The following is a 20244-nucleotide window of genomic DNA, read 5'->3' on the forward strand; positions in this document are numbered from 1 at the left end:
GCCTTCTGGGGACAAGTGTGAAGAATTGGATTTTTAAAAGGCTGCAGATCTCCCCCTGTACACTCATGTCTTTTATTATTAGTTTTGTTGTTCCCCTTGCTGAAAAAACTAAAAACCTAAAGGTAAACATGTTATGATGAAAAAATGTATTTAAAAAAAAGTTTAGGTGCACCTGGGTGGCTCAGTTCGGTTAAGTGTGTGACTTCAGCTCAGATCATGATCTTGAAGTTCGTTAGTTCAAGCCCCACATTAGGCTCTCTGCTGTCAGCGCAGAGCCTGCTTCGGATCCTCTCCCTCTCTCTGTCCCTCCCCTTCTCACACTTTCTCATTCTTTCTCAAAAATAAATAAACATTTAAAAAATAAAACATAAAAAAGTTTATCCCGAGTGTCAAGGGTCTGAGAGTCAGCATTTTTATCAACAACTCCAGCTAAAAATCCACTGCATTTGAAACTAGTTACAGCAGAAGAGGGAGTGGAGGAAGAGTAGGAAATCCAACAATCAGTATATCTGAGAAGTCTTGGCCATATTTTGAACAACAGCACTGCTAACCATATTTCCACCCTACTTGTCAATGATATGCCATGCTTAATTTTAGATTGGTATCATGCTGTCTTTGAAAACCCAATCATTTCACTTCTTTTTGACCATCAGTTCTGCCAGCCAATCTTCTCAATAAGCCATTTATATGACTTGATTTCCCATTAGAAGGAATATACTGATATCTTTTCCTTCCATTTGACCCATAAGCTTCAATTGACCTTGTCTACACATCACTCATAGGTTGAACATCATTTAATTATATTCAACTAGCCATCTTTCCTTATCTGTCTTATCTGAAGTTTTATTAGGGTCATATTTCTTAAAATAAAGAAATCTTTTATGGATTACTTTAACCCTATCATAGAATATCTCAGCAGTTAGAATTCAGAATTTTTGGTGAGACTTTTTTTCTCTCTTCTCAAGTCAGGTTCATTCAGAGTTAAGGCTTTAATTTGACTCTTAGAGAAGCTTTCTACATGGATTTCATCAAACCATAGACCCAGGGTTAATTTCTGCCTGTTCATTGGGAAATTGTTCATCTTAATGTCTGGTTTATAGCCTTAACTTTCCAGATCCATTTTTACTTATGTTACATTCTTGTATGATGATGACCTAATGAAAATTTTCATCACATTGTACAATGCATCAAAATATGAGCAGTTTAACATTCACAGAAAACCTTGGGGTATAATCAGAGGAGATGGGGAGACAAGGAGAAGTTGAAAAGACCAAAAAAAACATGCCAAAAAAAGCTGAAAATATATTGCTGTGATTGCTTTTTGCTGGGGGAAGAAATCAGAAATTCAGGGCTTTGCCTGATATTAGTCTATATATAACACATCTTTCTTATACACTTATATTTCTTGTTTGCTTCTTATTTTAAAAAATGGCATAGGAAAGAGGCAATGCTCTGACTCCTTTGTTAAAGGCTATCTTGGTAAAGGGGCACATACATATGAGAGGGGGATCGAGAAATAATGGTTGAATTGGATGTATACCTCATCATTTGGAGAAAAAAGCATTGGAAACAGCTAAACATCAAGGCCTAATCCAGGCTGAGTCCAGATTTCAACACAGCTCTGGGAGTGGCCTTTGACCTAGTTTAAACTACTGAAAAACCAATCAGAGCTAAGACCCTTTCAGTGTACTGGGACACAATTTGCCAGTTTATCTTTAAGATGGACATTTTATGCTCCCTTTAAGTGTGAAAAAGAAAATGCAGACCAGATGTGAATAAAGCAAAGCAACTACTTCTGGAATTGCATAGGACTGGTAGAGACTATGGGCTTGCCACCATGTAGTATTGTGGCTAGGGATGGAGGTATGAGAGTAGAGAGGAATCATTTTATATCATTCAAATTAACTGCCAAGATGCTGGCTCCAGCTGAAACAGAGGTCAGCTAACAATTCAGTAATTCCTTAAGATTCCTCTTATGTGCCTGTTTGTGACTCTATACCTTGTTACATCTTGACCTGAGCATAGGCAAAGCAAAATGTAAAACTCTAAAATCCACACATAGTTGTGGATATTCAAACACATTGTCATGTACAGATAAATGAAGGTAGGTATCTTTAATTCAAATGTAAACATAATTAGGGATGAATTATAAATTTTCAAATTGGTCTTCCCTGATTCTGAACTTGTCCCTAATATTTGGAAAGATAAATAAATAAATGAAATGCATAAGTTTGGAACAGGGACACAAATCTCAAGGCCACTCCTTAAATCAGATTTCGACAAAAAAAATTTTTTTTTTAAATATGGAGAAAAAATAAAGATTATTTAATGTAGGTGGTAATATATATTTGTTTGGTCACAATATTTCATGAAGGACCTTGGTGAGAGAAACCTAAAACCTCTGGCAACAACTTATATCTTAAATAGAAGGCATAAGAGGCAGCAATGATTAAGTCATGATGGATAAGGAAGTACTTCAAATAGGAAAAGAAGAGAATTTGTTATTTTGTGCAAATGTTAGCAAAACTTTTTGCAGTGATAACTATCCTCCTCAGGAGTTAAACTGCTGTCTCTTCAGATGTAGGCAAACAATGTGCTTCCACACTAGAAAGAGCCTACCCATGGTCCCAACCAAAGCAAAAAAGGAAAATGATGAAAATACCATCTCAGGCTTTGCTAAAACTTTCAAAGTTCTGGTGGAATAGAAGAGCTGAGAGGCTCTGTTGGGTTTATATACATGTCCAGCCACCATGGTGTTTAATACTGCTGCAGCTCTTTATTGTGATTCAGACTTTAGGTGTATCAACTGAAAGATTCCAATGATCAGAGACAAAATTCTAACACTAAAATAGTTTAAGGTAACAGTTACAAGAGCAATGTGTTACCCTCCTTGGAAGTGATCTGCAATCAATGAGGCAGAAAGGGAAAGTTAAAGTGAGTTCTAGTTCCTAAGAGCTCAAGTAGTTACTTCTAAGTAGAAGTAGTAATATAACCTGCAAGCAAGTAATGTGGAAATCAGAAAGGCTTCCTGGATTGTACTCATATACATCCACTTAGCTTAATCTGCATCACTCCCTGAACAAAATAACCTATGACCAAAATTAGAAAAGCTCCCTGGATTGTGCTTACAAACATCCATTTAGCTTAATCTGTATCACTCCATGAACAAAACAATCTACTACCATAGCAGGGACAATTTTGTAAGATATAATGAAAGGGATGGTAGTACCAATTATGAACAGGTTAAGTGTTGCTAAAATTTGTTGTATGCACCTAATCAAGAAAACATAACTGTTAGGAAGTATCCCCTTCTTGACTTAACTAGTTCCTACTCATCTGAAGCACACACAATGAATTGCCCACCAAATATCCATACCTATATTTAATATTTAGGAAAAGAACCCCACTTTTGTTAGGATTTGTAATGTACCAGCTAAAAAAAAAACCCCTGCATTTCCTGGCTTCCCTTGTAGATAGATGTGGCCACATAATTAATATTGGACCAATGTTATGAAGGCAAAATATCAAGAAAACTCCTTAAAAGTAGGAGGGGGTGATGTAACTGGGAGACCCTGTTGTCCTTATTCCTTCCTGCTTTGTCCTGTCTGGAATGGAGACATAAAGGCTGGGCCTATAGCATCCATCTTACCATCATGAAGCAACTCTGAGGATGGAAGTCACGTGCCTATGGATAGCAGAATAGAAAGATACAACAACTCTGGGATATTGAAGATATTGTAGATCCATCTCACTAGTTCATATATGAACTTCTTTCATATAAAAGAAAAAATAAGCCTCCCTCTTGGCTAAGCCACTGAGTTATTTTCTTTAGAGAGAGAGGGGGGTCCTTATTACCAGCAGTTGAGCACTATTTATAACTGATACATTACCCATGTAATATATTTTAAATTTAATTTAAATTTAACTTTCTCAAGGAATCCTTGCCTGATCCATTAGACTAAGGCACATTGCATACCACTTTCTTTTATAGCACTCATTACAGCTATTTAATATCTATATTCAAATGTTAGCTTGTAAACTCTAAATGAGCAAAGATTATATCTATTTTGTTCCCTCCCATACCCACAGAAGGTAGCAAAGGGTCCAACATAGAGCAGGTACTCAGTAACAGTTTAATTTAAATGGATGAAAAAGGCACAAGAGTGATAGCAATAAAACAAAGAATATTGATCAACACACCAGACACTGTGCTACTGATACAACTCCTAAAAGTGGAAATTACTATTCTATTTAGTAGAAACACTATGAAAACATACAAAGAAAACTATGCAGCTGTATCAAAAACAATAAAGTAAATTTATCACTTGAGAAACATTAAGGTCAAGTCTCATTTAGTCTCTGAATTGTTTCCTATATACTATAAACAGGTCTTAAAGGGATGTATCATGCTTTGATGTCCAGTTGAAGATACATTTGTCATGTACCTTGGAGTTTGCAATTCTAACAATAGTTAATGGGGTCTATACTCTGCTAAGTTAACAACACAATAAGCAGAAGCATCAATTTTATGAAATGAATGTCCTGTTCAAATATCAAGCATTGTTTCTTGGCATCAAACACAACTGTTGTTAATTCCTATAAAATATAAACCAAAAATGGGACCTATAGTGAGCCTTTTAGACCAACTGCAGATACTGACTCCTCTGGAAAAACTAATTAAAATATGTATGGCAAAAATTAATGCTCTATATATGCCATGGAATTACCAAAGTAAATAATTATCCTGGAAAGAGTTCTTAAAAGCATTTTAAGGCCTGCAGAGTTCAGGAGAAAGAATATCCATCCTGTATCTGTAACTTAACAGAATACCAATGGGCTCAGTGAAAAGGAGAAGAAAGGCAGGAAGGAGAGAGGGAGGGGGGAGGAAGGAAGGAAGGAAGGAAGGAAGGAAGGAAGGAAGGAAGGAAAGAAGGAAGGAAGAGCTGGAAACACTATGAAGGTTTTAAACATTCTGTCTTGGTTTTGATATGATTGACATCTTAAGGACTGGGCTCCTTTTGGGTGTTTAGAACATCCAGCAAAAATTCAATAAGGGCTTAGGACTTTGCAAAATGACAACTTCCCAGAGCCATCCCAGGTTGCAATTCTGAGAGGAATTTACACTCACTTCCTAAAGGACCCAAAGTTTTGGCAAGAAAAGTTGGAGCTCCATCTATAAAATATTCAAGGGCACATCAGTGAAGGCTGAGACCTTCCTAGAGATTCATGAACCAAAGACACTAAGCTATCCTGTAGCCACTAGAGTGTAATAAGAAGTAAATCACAAATTACACTACAAACAATTACTTGTCTCTTTCTCACTCCCTTCTCTTTCTTTCAGAATTTTCTGCCATTTTGGTTCCTCCCTAATGCTTTCTTTTTATTCTCCTGTTCTCTAGATTCCTACTTGTTAGCAGCCCTTCCTACAGCACCATTGGTCTGACAGACAACAGGAAGAGAGGGTAAGATACCAGAACTGTGTGACTTGTATTCAAAACATCTATGTAGTATTATTTTATGGATGCCAAAGAAGAGCTATCCAAAAACCAGCCCTTGTAACAGAGAGAGAAATTTCCACATTTTTCATTCAGCGGGTACAAGCATTAAAAGTCCTTGTTAAAATAAGATAATCCATTACCAAATTGAGATCATCAGATTTTCTTTGGTCATATAGAAAAGCCATGGGGAAAGAACCCAGGATAGGAGAGTTTTTATGGGGTAAGTCTACCAATATCTAGAGGTATAGATACCTAGAAAGGGCAGAGTGGGGGACAGGGTATAGGAACAAAGTTCCTAAGACTGACAAAAGGATGTTGCCAAAAGACAGCAGATAGGCAAAGAAGAAAGACAGTCCTGATTAGCATAGCTTGGCATTTTCAGTATGGGTAACTAGTTAAACAGCATGAATCTGCAAAGTTGAGTTTTAGCTTGGGATGGAGAGGATGGCTGAAAAAACTGATGGACCCCAGTCTTGTCCTAGACTATTTGACAGATCAGCATCAATTAGCAAGTGCCACTCAGCACTTGGCCTCTGTGATACCAAATGGCACATAAGCCTCTCTCCTCATTCACAGTCTATGCACCTAAAATTCACTTACTCCCAGTGCAACATGAAAATAGATTAAAAAGTTGCCCCTTTCAGAATTCAAAGCAATTGAATTATCTTCAATGGAATCTTCAGTACTGAGCTTGTCAAAGAGACAAAGTTAAAACATATTGAAGTAGAAGTGTTTTAGAATTGAATATTTATTATAGATGATAGTGTGGCAGGTACAGTCATACAATCTAAGTTGCAATTTGGGCAATCACAATAGTTCCTGGAGTTTTCATTTTTGTACTAGGATTCAATTAAATTCAACCCATAAAGAAGAGATTTCAAGATGTGTATAAATATAAATCATTTGTGGTGATGCATGGGGAGTAGGAAATGAAGCAGAAGGCTGCCTGGAAAATTAAGACTAAGAAATAAGAGGTGCTCACAGTGACTGAGATAAGAAAAAATTGACTAAACTGGGATCTTTGCATTTTGGCTTCTATGGTAAAGAAAATTATCTGACAAAGTGCTGAACTTCAACTGGATACTTAGAAGCCATTTGAAAGGCATCTTTACAAGTAAAATATGAGGTGTCAAAGAAGGCCATTGAAACATTTCCCTAAAGGAGGAACACTGAGATACCGAAACTCTGAGCAAAGTAGAGCCATTTTTGAATGGTTCATTCATTCTAAGATGTCCACCAAATTAAGTCCCTTAGCCCATATTTGATGGACCCTTACAACACGTAGTCACTTCTGTGAAGAGTTAAAACCAGGTGTTTGATTTTGTGTAGATTAAAAACAGTCAGACCATTTCAGACATTTTACAGGTAGTTATGCTCCTGTCAAGATAGAGCCTTCAAATGATGTTTACAAGTAGCGCTGAACTAAAGTCATCACCAACTTGGTTTCATTCTTTCCTGGAAAATAAGGAAATAGTTGACACATCATTAGCTTCAGAAAAAAAAGCCACATTTATACTGGCCATAAGCTTCTGGATATTAGATAGAATGTGTAGTGAGGATGGCACAAATAAGACTGGTAAAGAAAGCAAGAGGAGCAAGGCATGTTATCCAGGAGAAAAGATTTTCCTTTTTTAATGAAAATTTAATGTTGGAGAGAGAAAAAAGCTGGTGTTCCTCTTAACAGGAACTGACACTTCCTTCAGTAAAGTTCCAGGATATCCAGTTTTGTAAAACAGGCAATATTATACATGGGTCAAAAAAAAAAAAGGTTGCAACTGTAATTTCTAAATTCTTTGAAGATTCTTGACTGCCAAAATGTTCTTGTTACCGGGTGGGGAAGCTAAGAAACAACATTAGTGATTCTACAATCACTTCTTTCATATTTGAAAAATAAAGTGCTCAGTAAACCAATCACTGTCCCTTGCAATGATTCATAAAAATAGTGTATGTCATGCCATTACCTAGGTAGGAGTCACTAGAAATAGTCATTGGAAGCACACAGTGTCAGAAAGATTAATATCTATTAACTACCTAGGTTGGACTATTCATTACCAACAAAAGCCTCATAGAAAAGTCTAGCATTATCTTGATGTTTCAGTGTAACTTCAGCAACCATCTGGAATACTGTAATTGCTATGACACTGCTTCTGGGCACAGAAAACAGCACAATCATTAAAAAAATTCATTTGAAATATCTTTATAGAAGCTAATAAATTTTACAACAATTTCATACTTCCTCATTACAACAAAGAAAAGCTTAGTCCCGGACAAATTAAAAGTAAATTGGTTGCCTTAGGGGAATCTATTCAAACATCACTTTTACATGTTAGAATCTATCTTTTCTCTTAGAACATTAGAAGGAGGGAAGGAGAGAAGGAGGGAGAGAGAATGAATGAATGAACCTTGGATAAAGGAGTGAGACAGAAGATGGAGATAAAGAGTGTGAAAGGGAAAGAAGACAGTATATGAAAAAGACAAGCTATAGCAACAAACGGAGAGTGAGACACAAGCAAAACCATTAAATCCTTGTTTGCAAAACCAGGTAGAAATCAACTTAAAATAAAATGCAAATGTGTCACTGGGGTGCAGGCCTAACATTTGTGCTGGAATTTATGAATAATAACTATGAACAATGAATACCAAAATTGAAGGGATCAAATACACCTTCTATGTTTACTTGTCATTATCCATCTTTCATGGACAATGCTCAGTTCTATTCTTTTGCTCCTTTCCTTAGAAATACTCATAATTATTCTTTTTCCAGGTGTCCATTTAATCATACTAGTAGAAGAAAGCAAGTTCTATTTTTCAGGTTGTTGCTTCAAAAGCAATTAGACAAATTCAGAAGTGAGACTAATTAATCTATTCTTTGAGGAATCTTCATCATTTGAAGGTATGCTATGCTTGACCCGCTGCTCCTATTAGGAGGAAAAAGTCCTTTACACCTTTAGCACATGTCAGTTCTTATATGAGCCCCTGGCCCTTAGCTTGTCCAACTCTTCTCTGAAAGAAAGAATGGCTGCTCCATCTGAAGTATCATGGAAGTCTTGAAATCTCTTTGGGCTACAGCTGTGAGGGCTTTTTCTGAGTTGGCTCGAACTCTGAATTATAAGAAGTAGCAGAAGGCTTTTAGGTTGAGATGACCTTAGTTAAGACACTCTGACACAAGTCTAGTAAAATCTATGTAAGTACTGATACATAGTAAGACTGGATTATAGACACAAAAATATATCACAGATATACATTCATGTGCACACACCACCACCAGTCTTCATCACTCTAAATAGTCATTACCATTCACAAGTTAAAACAATGGAGCATGATATGTTGATTATATCTCAATAAAGCTGGAAAAAATTAATGGAACAAATCAAAAGATTACTAAAAACTAGCCTGGTAAAATTTAAATTCTCTGTCCATTTAGTACAGATCACGTATCTACACCCTTGGAATAATCTGTTTTTCCAAAACATTTCATCTCCTGAACTCCAATTCATTGCATTTTCCCCTTGTTGGCTAAAGTGCCAGTCTTTCATGAGTTGGTCTGCAAAACATGTACCTAATGAAGGAATGTCATGCTGTGGCTAGAGAATCTCTGAGGAGTATAGTTCTACGTTCAGAAAACAAGACAGCACTGGGAGTAGAGAATTTGAAGCTTCATTAAAGCCTGTATTCTTTCTATTCTCTGAGATTCCAATCTGGCAGTTACAGAGAGAGAGAGAGAGTGCAGACTTGTTTAATATAAGATGTTGAATTCTAGCACAGAAATATTTGAAGAGTAAATTGAAATTATTAATTAAATAAAAAGTTTCTTTGGCCCTAGAGATTTCTTATCCCCTTAATTCCACTTTGCAACCTTTTTTTTTATTTGCTTCTATCAGTTAGTGAACAGAAAATAATCTGGCTTGTTATTAAAACTTCAGATAAAATAATCAGCTTTGGTAAAATGCAAACGGTGCCTAGCTGAAGATCTAAGGATTGTCATCTGTCTATATGTTTAGACATGGGACAACTCCTTTATCCTAATGGTGGATTGGAGGCAAGGGGTAGAAAAAGATTGGAAAGGAGAAAAGAGCAGGGCAGATGCAGAATTATATTTTAAAACCTCCTGCTGGCATTCAACGAGCTCTCTCCTGTGATTAATCACACACACACACACACACACACACACACACACACACACACCACAAAATTGCAATGCTGACATAGCTTCCTGGATAAGATGCTTATATAGGACAGTAACAAACAAGGACATTGACAAATGGCTTTATTCTCCTGGGGAATCTTTGTCCCCCTTCTTCCAGAGTTTATGCAAACTGAAAAGTTTATACATTTAACACCCTGTTATCCATTCTAATATGGGAAGTCAGCGGTATTTCAACAAAGAAATCACTCATGAGTAATGATTTTACGGAGACAAGAGTGGGAAAATGAACTGTTTGAAATGAGTCTAATTCCTTGTGTGACGGCTAATAAAAAGAAACATCTGAACATGGTGCTTGAGAAGCATTTTTGTATTGTTCAACAGACTGAAAATAATAGCCTTTTTTCTGGTCTGCATTACCATTAATAACAGCCTTCCCTTCTGGTCATCTGTGTTTACAAAGAGAATAAAGATTGATACAAGAGTTCACCTTTCTTCTGCAGCACCCAACTAGACACAGATTGTCCAGATTATTATTTTTTTTATCACACACAAACCAACTTTTATTTTCAAAAGCAAAGTTAATCAGAGTACCTATATGTTTCAGAAATTACTTAGGAACTGTGAGGAAGCCAGAGAATTTCCAAGGTAGTTCTCAGAAAGGTTGCTTGAAGAGTGAAAGGGGATGCTCACATCTTGCCTTTGTTTAAGGAAGCTCGTAAACTCTCCTGAGAGGAAATCTTCCATCTTCTCTATTTACTTTCTCCTGACCACACCCTGAAGGTTGTCCAGAGAAGGGAAATAGTAAATTGATTATGACTAGATAGTGCAACCCACAAACTGCAGGTTGCCAGCTCCTCCAGTGCATTTAAGATGGAATTGCCTTTACAAAATTTCAACATATTCACAAGCATTGCATAAAGGAATATTCCCCTGAAGTTCAATGGACCTTTTATTCCCACCTATAAATAATAAGTGCTGTTATGAATTAATTCTCATTTCTCTTTAGTCATCTCATCTCCCTTTTCTCTGTTCCATAGTATTCAACTTGTTTCTGCCATGCCCAGAATAGCCTCTTGTCTTACCATTTTTTTCAGACTCTCTTCCTTCAGCTTTGTAGTATTTCCTCATCACATCAAATCTTTCTGCCTAGAAACTCACACCCCCAGGGAAGCTATCAGGAAGAAATCAGAAACAATAGCAATGGCCAAGTCTCTGACAGAAAATCCACCAATATGGAATAAAAGCTGTTCTCAGGGACATTTCCTCCTTCCCACCAAGGAACCTTCAGAATAAGTCTAATGATTCCATGGGGGACCCTCCAAATATTAGAAACAGCTCTGTCTGGAATTTCCTTAGCAAGGTATGCTACCAGCACCCCTTATAATAAAAACTTGGAGAAGAATATTAACTGCACAGCTACAAACATAGTCTGCATACCCTATAACAAAGAGACCACATTTCTTTATTAGGAGACTAACTGGTTAACATTTACCATAAAATAACATTTAAAAACTTACATGGGGCGCCTGGGTGGCTCAGTCGGTTGGGCGTCTGACTTCGGCTCAGGTCATGATCTCACAGCTCTTGAGTTCAAGCCCTGCGTCAGAACCTGGAGCTGCTTCAGATTCTGTATCTGCCTCTCTCTGCCCCTTCCCCACTGTGCGCTCTCCCCCCCCCCAAAAAATAAACATTAAAAAAACTTACATTTCCCTCAAATTCTAAAAAACTTGCCATGAACTTTATGTCTGTCCAAAAAATCAACAGCGTATTTAATAAACTACTCAACTATTTGCTCATTGGAAATTTATAGCCTAATGCAACATTGGTCCTCTCTTGTTCGTCATGTTAATATCACCGGGCCATCAGCCAAAGCCTAGAGAAGCTTCATCTTGGTGAACTGTAATCTCTAGTGTCAGATATAGTCATCCTGAGTAATGGGAACTATAGCTTGCCAAAATCTATAGCCTCCCTGTCTGTTCCATCCATCAAATATGCTTAAAAGTCCCATGGCACAAGCCCAGCAGTCTACAGATCCCAATCAAACATCAATAGCTTAAGTGTAAGTGATTGTAGATGAAGTACAAGCCAAATGTGCTTCCTTTTCAGCTGCAGGAATTCCAGTGCTATTATCACACCCATAATGTTCATGTCTAATGATTCAGACAAGCATCCAAGTCTGTGTTATGGGATGTTTTGCACAAGCTACAATTACAGCATTCAGCATAGCACTAATATGGATCCCAGTTTCAAGTTCCACGCATACCACATGGATGGTATTGACAGAACTGCCCCCTCCCTGGTTAGATATGAGGGAAGACATAGGGGTTCCCATATGCCCTGCTGCTAGTATAAAGGCCTGTTAATGCCTTTTCAGACTCCCACAGCTAGTAAACAAAGGAATGCATGTATATACATCACAGCCTAGAACTCTCCAGCAAGTCTCTTATTTTCCTGACATCCCAATATTGCATCAAAAGATAATTTATTGAATTCCCCCTCCCATCTTATTCTTGAACATATCATATAAAACTCAGTGCTCTACCAAAATGGCTTTTCTTCTCAAACCAGAGGCTTTCTATTCTACAAAAGAATATTGTGTCTCTGGGGCACTGTTTTAAAATAAGTTGCTCAGGAAAGTAGTTTTTTCAATAGTTTGTTGTATCAGGAGTGAACATAGCCAATTGGGTTATCCCTATATGCGATAGCATTCCAGTTCATTTAAAACGTAATGCTTTATGAGGAGGGCACCTGCTGGGATGAGCACTAGGTGTTGTATGGAAACCAATTTCACAATAAACTTCATATTAAAAAAATTGTAATGTAATGCTTTATTTTCTTCTTTGATCAGAACCATGCCCGGCATTCACATCCAGTGGAAAGCCAGCTGCCTTAGTTTTAATTGTTATTGACTTTCCCCAAGAATAACCTGGAGTATCCAAGGCATGATAACCTGCTATTTCATCAGAAAGCCCATGCCTTGGAGCTCAGGAATATGTATGACCATGTGCCTCTTTAGAGGGACAGAAAAATTACTAGACAGATCCCAGATTCTATTGAACTGAACAAAGCCAACTTTGTATATAATCATGAGTAGAGGAACTGGATGATCCGTAATATTTGTATTTGTTATGGAGAAAACACATTTCCTTCCACAATAATAGTGCTCATATATAAAAAGTCCTTAGTATTACTGAGCTAGTCATTATGTAAACAAATCTCAATAACAAAGCCAAGTCCCGATACCAGAACAAATTGGTCCTTTCTGAACACAGTAGTTCTCTGCCCTTGCTTACAGTGATCACAGAAAGAATCAAACTAAATATAAATGCAGCTATAATTTTAATACATATTTTATTTTTTATTGTCATATTTAATATTTCAGGCTTTCTTATTTTTTCCAATGTCCTCCCTTTGTTTCTTAGCACCATAACTGGAGCATCTTAGAGGATATGGCTTTAGATTTTCCTAACCCTTACCTAGTTCTCATTCTCTACTGAAAAAAAGCAATGAGACAGTATAATTAACACCAGTTGCCCCATTTTCACTTCTAACTCTAGGAGCTGAGCAAGCCAACCTCACAGGGTGTGAATTGGAGTAGGTAGAAGAATGTCTGGCTCTCGCCCAGCCATGATGGGCCTCTCCCAAACTGCAGTCCTCCATTAGACAATACCTAAGTTCTTCAATCATGTTTACACAGATGGAACTGTGCAGACCTTGAAAATCATGCAAAGCACAGACTGGGTAAAACTGCTCCCTGCTTCATTCTGGATTTAATCCTGTTTATAAATGAATAAATAAATGTAAATTAAATTCTTAGTGTTGAGGTAACAGCTACTGGGAAAGAAAGGGAAAGCTCCCTTCCTGAGCAGAATGTTCATTACCATGATTGCAGCAGCCCAACAGGGTGAAACTTTCTGTCTGCTAGTAAGTAGGCAGCAGCCAATAAAAACTCAGTCCAGAAGTAAATGCAGTAATAACAGGAAACACAACCATTCACCTCAGAAAACAATTCATTGTATGACTATATGGAAAAGCTACTTATAATGAAAAGATTGGCACTACCTCAGTGAGGCAGGGTTCCTGACCATTCTGGCCCTCGAGAGTATGAGTGAGTCTTCTCTTCCCTTCACAGAACCCCCACCATGAGTTTGCCATGTTCCTGCTCACCAACATCAAGGAGAGATGTCCCCCAGCTCCATAAGCTCCAAAAGTAGGTAAAAATAGAGTATAAGCTCAGTCCTAGGCATTTGGCAATCATTCCTACTAAGAACCTAAAGCCATAGGGACTGGTGAAGAAAAAAATTTAACATTGCTAAGTTGGGGTGTGCAGAAAAGCAACGTCTAACCTTTGTGCTGCAGCACTGTATCTAAAGGCAAGTTTCTCTCAAGAAAACAATGACATAAATCACCTTAACTGGAACAACTCAAGACTTAATCTGCTCCTTGTTAAAGGGAAGCTTACTACCCTGCAGCACATCTGAACCCAGCTCTTCTTAATGAAATGTGCATTCGTAAAAGATACCATCTCTTATCCAGAAGCAGTGTAGCATAGGGTCTAAGATTGTGGGATCTGGAGCAGTATTGTGTGGTTCAAGTCCCAGTTCTACCACACCATAGCCCTATCATATGGAAGTTACTCAAAGTTATTCTCTGCGCCTTGGGATTTTTTTCCCCATCTGTAAGATAGGAATAATAGCACTGACCTCCTGGTGTTGCTGGGATAGTTTCAGGTGGAAATGCATGAAAACCAAGTTAAAGAGTGATTGGCACAAAGGAAGAACTCACTACATGTTAGGTATTGTTATCCATCAGGAAGCTCTGATTCTTTGGGATAGATGGAATACAAGCTGGCCTTATTCTTAGAAAGGGATACTGGGAGAGACCCTATGTTAAAGACTTCGCCCTCATCAGGTCTGCCTTGGTGATCCAAATGCCATTAATTTTTTCTTTGTATTATCATCACATTAAATAAGTGAAAAGGATTAAAAGGCACAAACCTCCAGTTATAGAATAAATGATGGAGATGAAAAATACAGCATAGGAATATTGTCAATAATATAATAACATTTTATGGTGACAGATGGTTATGCTTACCAGTTGTGAGCATAGCATCATGTATAGAATTGTCGATTCACTGTGTTGCACAACTGAAACTAATGTAATATTGTATGTCAACTATACTTCAATAAAAAGAGATATTAAATGCTATTTTGAAAAGGATACCAGTGAATTTAACAGGTCCCTTGGAAAAATTAGGACCTTGGGGAAATGGAACATGGAACAGTTAAGTTTATATGTGGGAAGCAGAAAACAAGCAAAGAAAGCCTGAGAATTCAGGACCCTGAGTAGAAAGGCAAATGGTGACATAAATTAAAACTTAAGGGGAGGGGTGCCTGGGTGGCTCAGTCGAGTAAGCATCTGACTTCAGCTCAGGTCATGATCTCACGGTTTGTGAATTCGAGCCCCACATCCGGCTCTGTGCTGACGGCTTGGAACCTGGAGCCAGCTTCGGATTCTGTGTCTCCCTCTCTCTCTGCCCCTTTCTGACTCCCACTCTGTCTCTCTCTCTAAAATAAGTAAAAACGTTTAAAAAAATAAAATTTAAGGGAAGTATTAGATGCCTGTGCTCCCAAATGGAGGGGAAGATGCAGGCAGATAGATATGATCACACTGTAGACATGATGTTGCCAAGAGCTCGCCCTTACATACTCCTTCTGAGAATGTAAGCAATGCTCTTTCTCTTTGTGCTTTCTTTCCTCCTAGGTACAGAGATAATTCTGACTCTCTGTAGCAATAGATCTCATCATTTTAGAAAAATAACCCCACACACAAAATGCATTCAAATTTAAAATTTAGACCTCAGAAAGGAAATATTAACATGATAGCTAATATGCTAAGTATGAAGAACTAAATTGAATGAGGCACATGGGGTGGAGAAGCCAAAACAGGCTGCACCAAACACATTTGAAACAACACTGCTAAACAGACAATACAGAAGGAAGGCTTTTGGTTGATTAACAGGGAGCTTAATGTGAGAAGGGAGTTGGAGTGGCATGAAGAAACTAACTTGATATCTTAGACATAAGAGCATGGTATGATAAGCACAAATCCCAGCAATTAACACTGGAAGTGAGTAATCATAAAATTAAAGGCCAGAGGGGCAGATAAAGTCAAAGCATCCAGGGAAAAAATAGCAATCACTTTCTGAAAGGCAGGTACATAAAAGTAAAACAAAAAGACCAATGGGTAAGAGGGCTTCTTAGAAATTGTAGTGTAGAATCTGTGAGTGGACAAATGAGGGCTGTGTAATTCAGGGACAAAGTACATTTATGATCTTCTTATCCTCTATTTCTCCATCAAAGCCACATCAGGGACATCAGGCTAGGTTCTGCTGATAGATGATTCAACACCTCAAAAGGCTGAACAATGGAATCACTGAAGATAATGAGGCAAAAGGAACTCTGAAAAACTGCTAAATATCTTTTCATATTATAAGCCCCCCAAAATACTGAAAGGCACCAAAGGCAATAGGAGCACCTCTGGCCATGAGATTTGGGAGTTCCAGCACCAGCAGATGGGCTAGTAGTCCTGAACTAATGACCAACTAAGAAATAGAAGGAAAGAGTTAATGGTTCCATTTTGGGAAAGGCAGAAGCAGCTGCCAAAGCATCAGAAAAGAAACAGCTGTGTTCTTCACTTAGAGGAAAGACCTAATTAAGTTGAAAATTGCAAACTATTCAGAAATGAATGATTCAGTAAGGGATGAGATGAGAACATGAAATGGGAGTAAAAGGAAAGGAGGACCATTTCCACAAAAATATACACACTTAAAAGCAGAGTTAAGCTAAACACATGCAAACAAAAGTCAAAGAGGAGGAAGAAATTCAGAATGTTTAACACAAGCTAGCCTCACCAATTTTTCATCCTAATTTCCCTTACTATGATGGAACAATTTTTACAACCCCATGACTAACAGTAAGATTTCCCATCCTGCCACAGTCTTTAGCAATACAGCAAAAAATCCAGCCAAAATCCTTTCTACTTTCCCAATAGCCTTTTTATACTAAATGAAAAGTAAAAAGTCCTAAACTATCAGCAATAATTATCCCCTACATAAAAATCATCCCAGTCCAAATTCTTCATTTACAGATAAGGAAACTGGGACCCAGAGAGAGGAGTAAGTTGCTTGAGATCACAAATGGAGTTAGTAACAGATCTAGGACTTGAATCCAGATGCCTGAATTAGGGCTTTCCCCCACTATACAACAAAAACCCCAATAAAAAGAAAAGAAAAAATAAGATTTTTTTCAATAACTATTGGGAAATAAAGAGTGATCATAGAGTGTTTTAAAAATGTGCAATATATCTTTTAGATCATCTTTGGGAAATGACCATCACCAAAATGCTCATACAGTACCACAAAGAACAAGGCAATCTAGAATGACTGGGCCATCAGATAAAACTTATAGCATTTATCTTAATAAAAGCAATCAATTCATAACATCCCAAATTAGATGAAATGATGAGAAGCTAAAGACTTGAACTTCATCAGGTATATGTGAAAGAAAAAAGGTTTAAAACCCTAGCACAAGCAAGAACTAGCAAAGTGAGTGAAACCTCAGGAACACTCAAGCTGTGGTTCAACTGAAGTGTTGTGGTCAACATTATTTCCAGGGACACAGATAACACAGCAGGCAAGCTCAAAGAGTAAAATGTAAGAAAGTGAAAAGCCAGTATCTATATAGATGCCAACACTGTAGACACACCTGGGTATTATCAAACGTGTCTACCAAACTAGTTAGGCACACCAAGTTATTTCCTTCTATCTCATAGCAATGGTTCTGACTCCCTTATCTTTCTGGCTTCATTGCTATATTCTTCAGCAGTTTCCCTAAGCAACATATCTTCTAAACTGGAGGAGGTAGTCCTTTCATAACTTCCTGCTAGTCCAATAGCCTTTGAGATTTCAAATGGAAAAATAGAACAATGCCCTGGAGTCTTATAACAAATCCATGAAACACAAACTCTCTTTAATCCTGGCCCTGCCTTAAGAGTAAATCATTTCACCTCTGTTGTTTTTAAAATGGGATGGATGAGAACTGCCTTGGGGATCAAACATTGGTGGATAGCACCTGTTGTTTGGTAGTGTTCAGAGCAATGAACTGATCAAGATTTGCTCACTGAAGGCCTTCTCCACTCATAGTAGTGTGCTATGAGCTGTGTGGGAAGAGGGGAAAAAAGTGATAAAGAAGACAACTGTACCAAATAAAGCCATAAGAAATTTCCATAAAGGAATGCTTAGCCACCACAACCAAATAAATTCTTAGTTAATGTCTTTGAAAATATCTCCATATTTTGTAAAAATATAATAATGAAAGAGGAGTTGTCCCTAAAAGGAAAGAGCATAGAATAAAACTGAGCTTAGAAGGAAGAGGGTGGGAGAAAGAGCTAAATAAAAAACATCAAGGAAAAAAGGTGCATAAAGAGAGAAGGAGGAGAAGAAAAGAGGGACGAAAAGTCTATAGTAAGGTTAACAGTTTACAAGAATATGAGATTTGGCTTACAGTGTTAGACTTTAAGAAGAACAGACAGGGGGCGCCTGGGTGGCTCAGTGGATTAAGCATCTGACTTCTGCTGAGGTCATGATTTCAGGGTTCGTGAGTTTGAGCCCTGAGAGCCTGGAGCTCAGAGCTTGCTTCAGATTCTCTGTTTCCCTCTCTCTCTGCCCCTTCCCTGTTCATGCTCTGTGTGTGTGTGTGTCTCTCTCTCTCTCAAAAATAAATAAACATTAACAAAAAAAATTAAAAAAAAAAAGAAGAAAAGACAGCGATGTGACATGTTAGCCAAGGAGGAGGACTCTTAAATTTTTTTATGGAAAATGGAGACAATAATGAACTCAGAATAGCCACCTTGCAAAGGAAAAGAGGAATGAACAGGTAATCTAAGTGCATTGTATCCTTTGACTTATTTGGCCCCTAATACAAGCGTGAAAAGCCCTCCCTTGGTAGAACTCCACTGGCTCTTAGTTTTTAACTGTATTTTTTTTTCTGAAGTAGGCAGTGACCTGCTACTTCACTTTGATTTTCACCCTATGCTTCATGACATTGCCATTGAGCAGCTTCCAAGAAGGAATGCCAAAGGGAGGAAATTAAGATGAAAGAGCAATTACCCCTCAAAGCAAGCATGTGATACCATCTGTTAACTTGACTATGGCACTCATTACAGATCCACTAGCAAATGGCTGTGTGCTCAGGAATCTGAAAAAAATTGTGCCCAGAACCCAAAATGCAGAATAAAAGAACTTAAAAGTTGAATCCTCCTAACAATTATCAACACCCTCATTTTACATTAAAAGTAGGCAAAAAGCAAATTAATGTGATATAAACTGTGTATATAGGTGTTGAAGAGGTACCAAATAAAAGAGAAATCAGGGAAAACTAAAAGTGTTAGTCAAGAAAGCCTTTTTTCTTATAGGACTTCAATTTTGCCCAAGATTTTAAAGTGAGAAAGAGATATGGATAAGTGAAAAAGGAAAATAAACCAAGAAGGAGAGTGACTTCATCAGCCTCACCTTATCACTATCATTCTTTGAGTGTCTACTACAGAATAGGCACTTATGCATGATCTCATTTAATCCTTACAACCACTCTATAATGTAGCTACTACCAGAATGTTCCATTCTACAGATGAGAAACCCAAAGACTAGACAGGACAAGAAACTTGTATACAGTTACCCAGCCATTAATTTGTGGAATATGATGAAAACTTAAAGCCCCTAACTCTCAGGTCAGTGCTCTCTTTCTGCTAAGCTAGATTGTGCTGAAAGTAAAGTGCTCAGGTCACAGGCCAGGGAGGAGAATGGTACAGAAAAACAAAACAAAACAAAACAAAACAAAACAAAACTAGCTATCTGATTCACAATTATATTGTACTAACAAAAGGTATTATTCACATGTAAATATCACTTTGGTTATTACTCCTAGCAACATTATTGCAACACTGCTCATCAACCCATCTATAAATATATAAATTGAGATTTTGAGAGGCTAGTGACTTATCTGGGGCTCTGTGATGAATAAATAATAGAGTGAAAACTATAATTCTCAGTTTCCCCTGGGCAACATGGCATTATTTTAGGGCTATAATTATCTTTTTAGCATTTTGCATATAGCACACGGATTTAGATTTTTAGGAAGACAAAAATTATACACTTCAAGTTACATTGATCATGGAATGTTATGTTCAAGCTATGAAGGTTTTTCAGAATCTTTTTCAGAACCATAGTGCTTCTGCTTATGTTATATGTTCTTTCTGAATATCCCTAATTTCACACAGTTCTATGTGTATTTGCCCCCACTTTTCCCTCTCCCTCTCCCTTTTATTCTCTCTCTCCCTCCCTCCCTCCAGTCTTCCTGTCCTCTTTCTCCTCTCTTCCCTTCATCTCCATTTGTTGGCAAACATAAACATGTCATAAGGTCTCTTACAAGCCAAAACATTTTATGCCACAAAACCACAGCCTGCCAGCTAAATTCAACACACTATAACCAGTGAAGATGAGCCATGTAACTTACATTAATATAAGACAATCAGCTCTAAGCA

The 20244-nt window shown here is 37.6% G+C and overlaps 1 protein-coding gene across 3 annotated transcripts in view; it reads right to left on the reverse strand.

Moving 5' to 3' along the window:
- The window catches only part of PCDH19 (protocadherin 19), a 150427-nt gene that overhangs the window by 713 nt on the left and 129470 nt on the right, over positions 1-20244 (reverse strand). The gene's annotated exons all lie outside the window — the stretch shown is intronic.

This window comes from Lynx rufus, unplaced genomic scaffold, assembly GCF_022079265.1.
Source record: "Lynx rufus isolate CCGP_SWC_20201006 ecotype Redwood Valley unplaced genomic scaffold, mLynRuf1.p SCAF_14, whole genome shotgun sequence".
Classification (NCBI taxonomy): domain Eukaryota; kingdom Metazoa; phylum Chordata; class Mammalia; order Carnivora; family Felidae; genus Lynx; species Lynx rufus.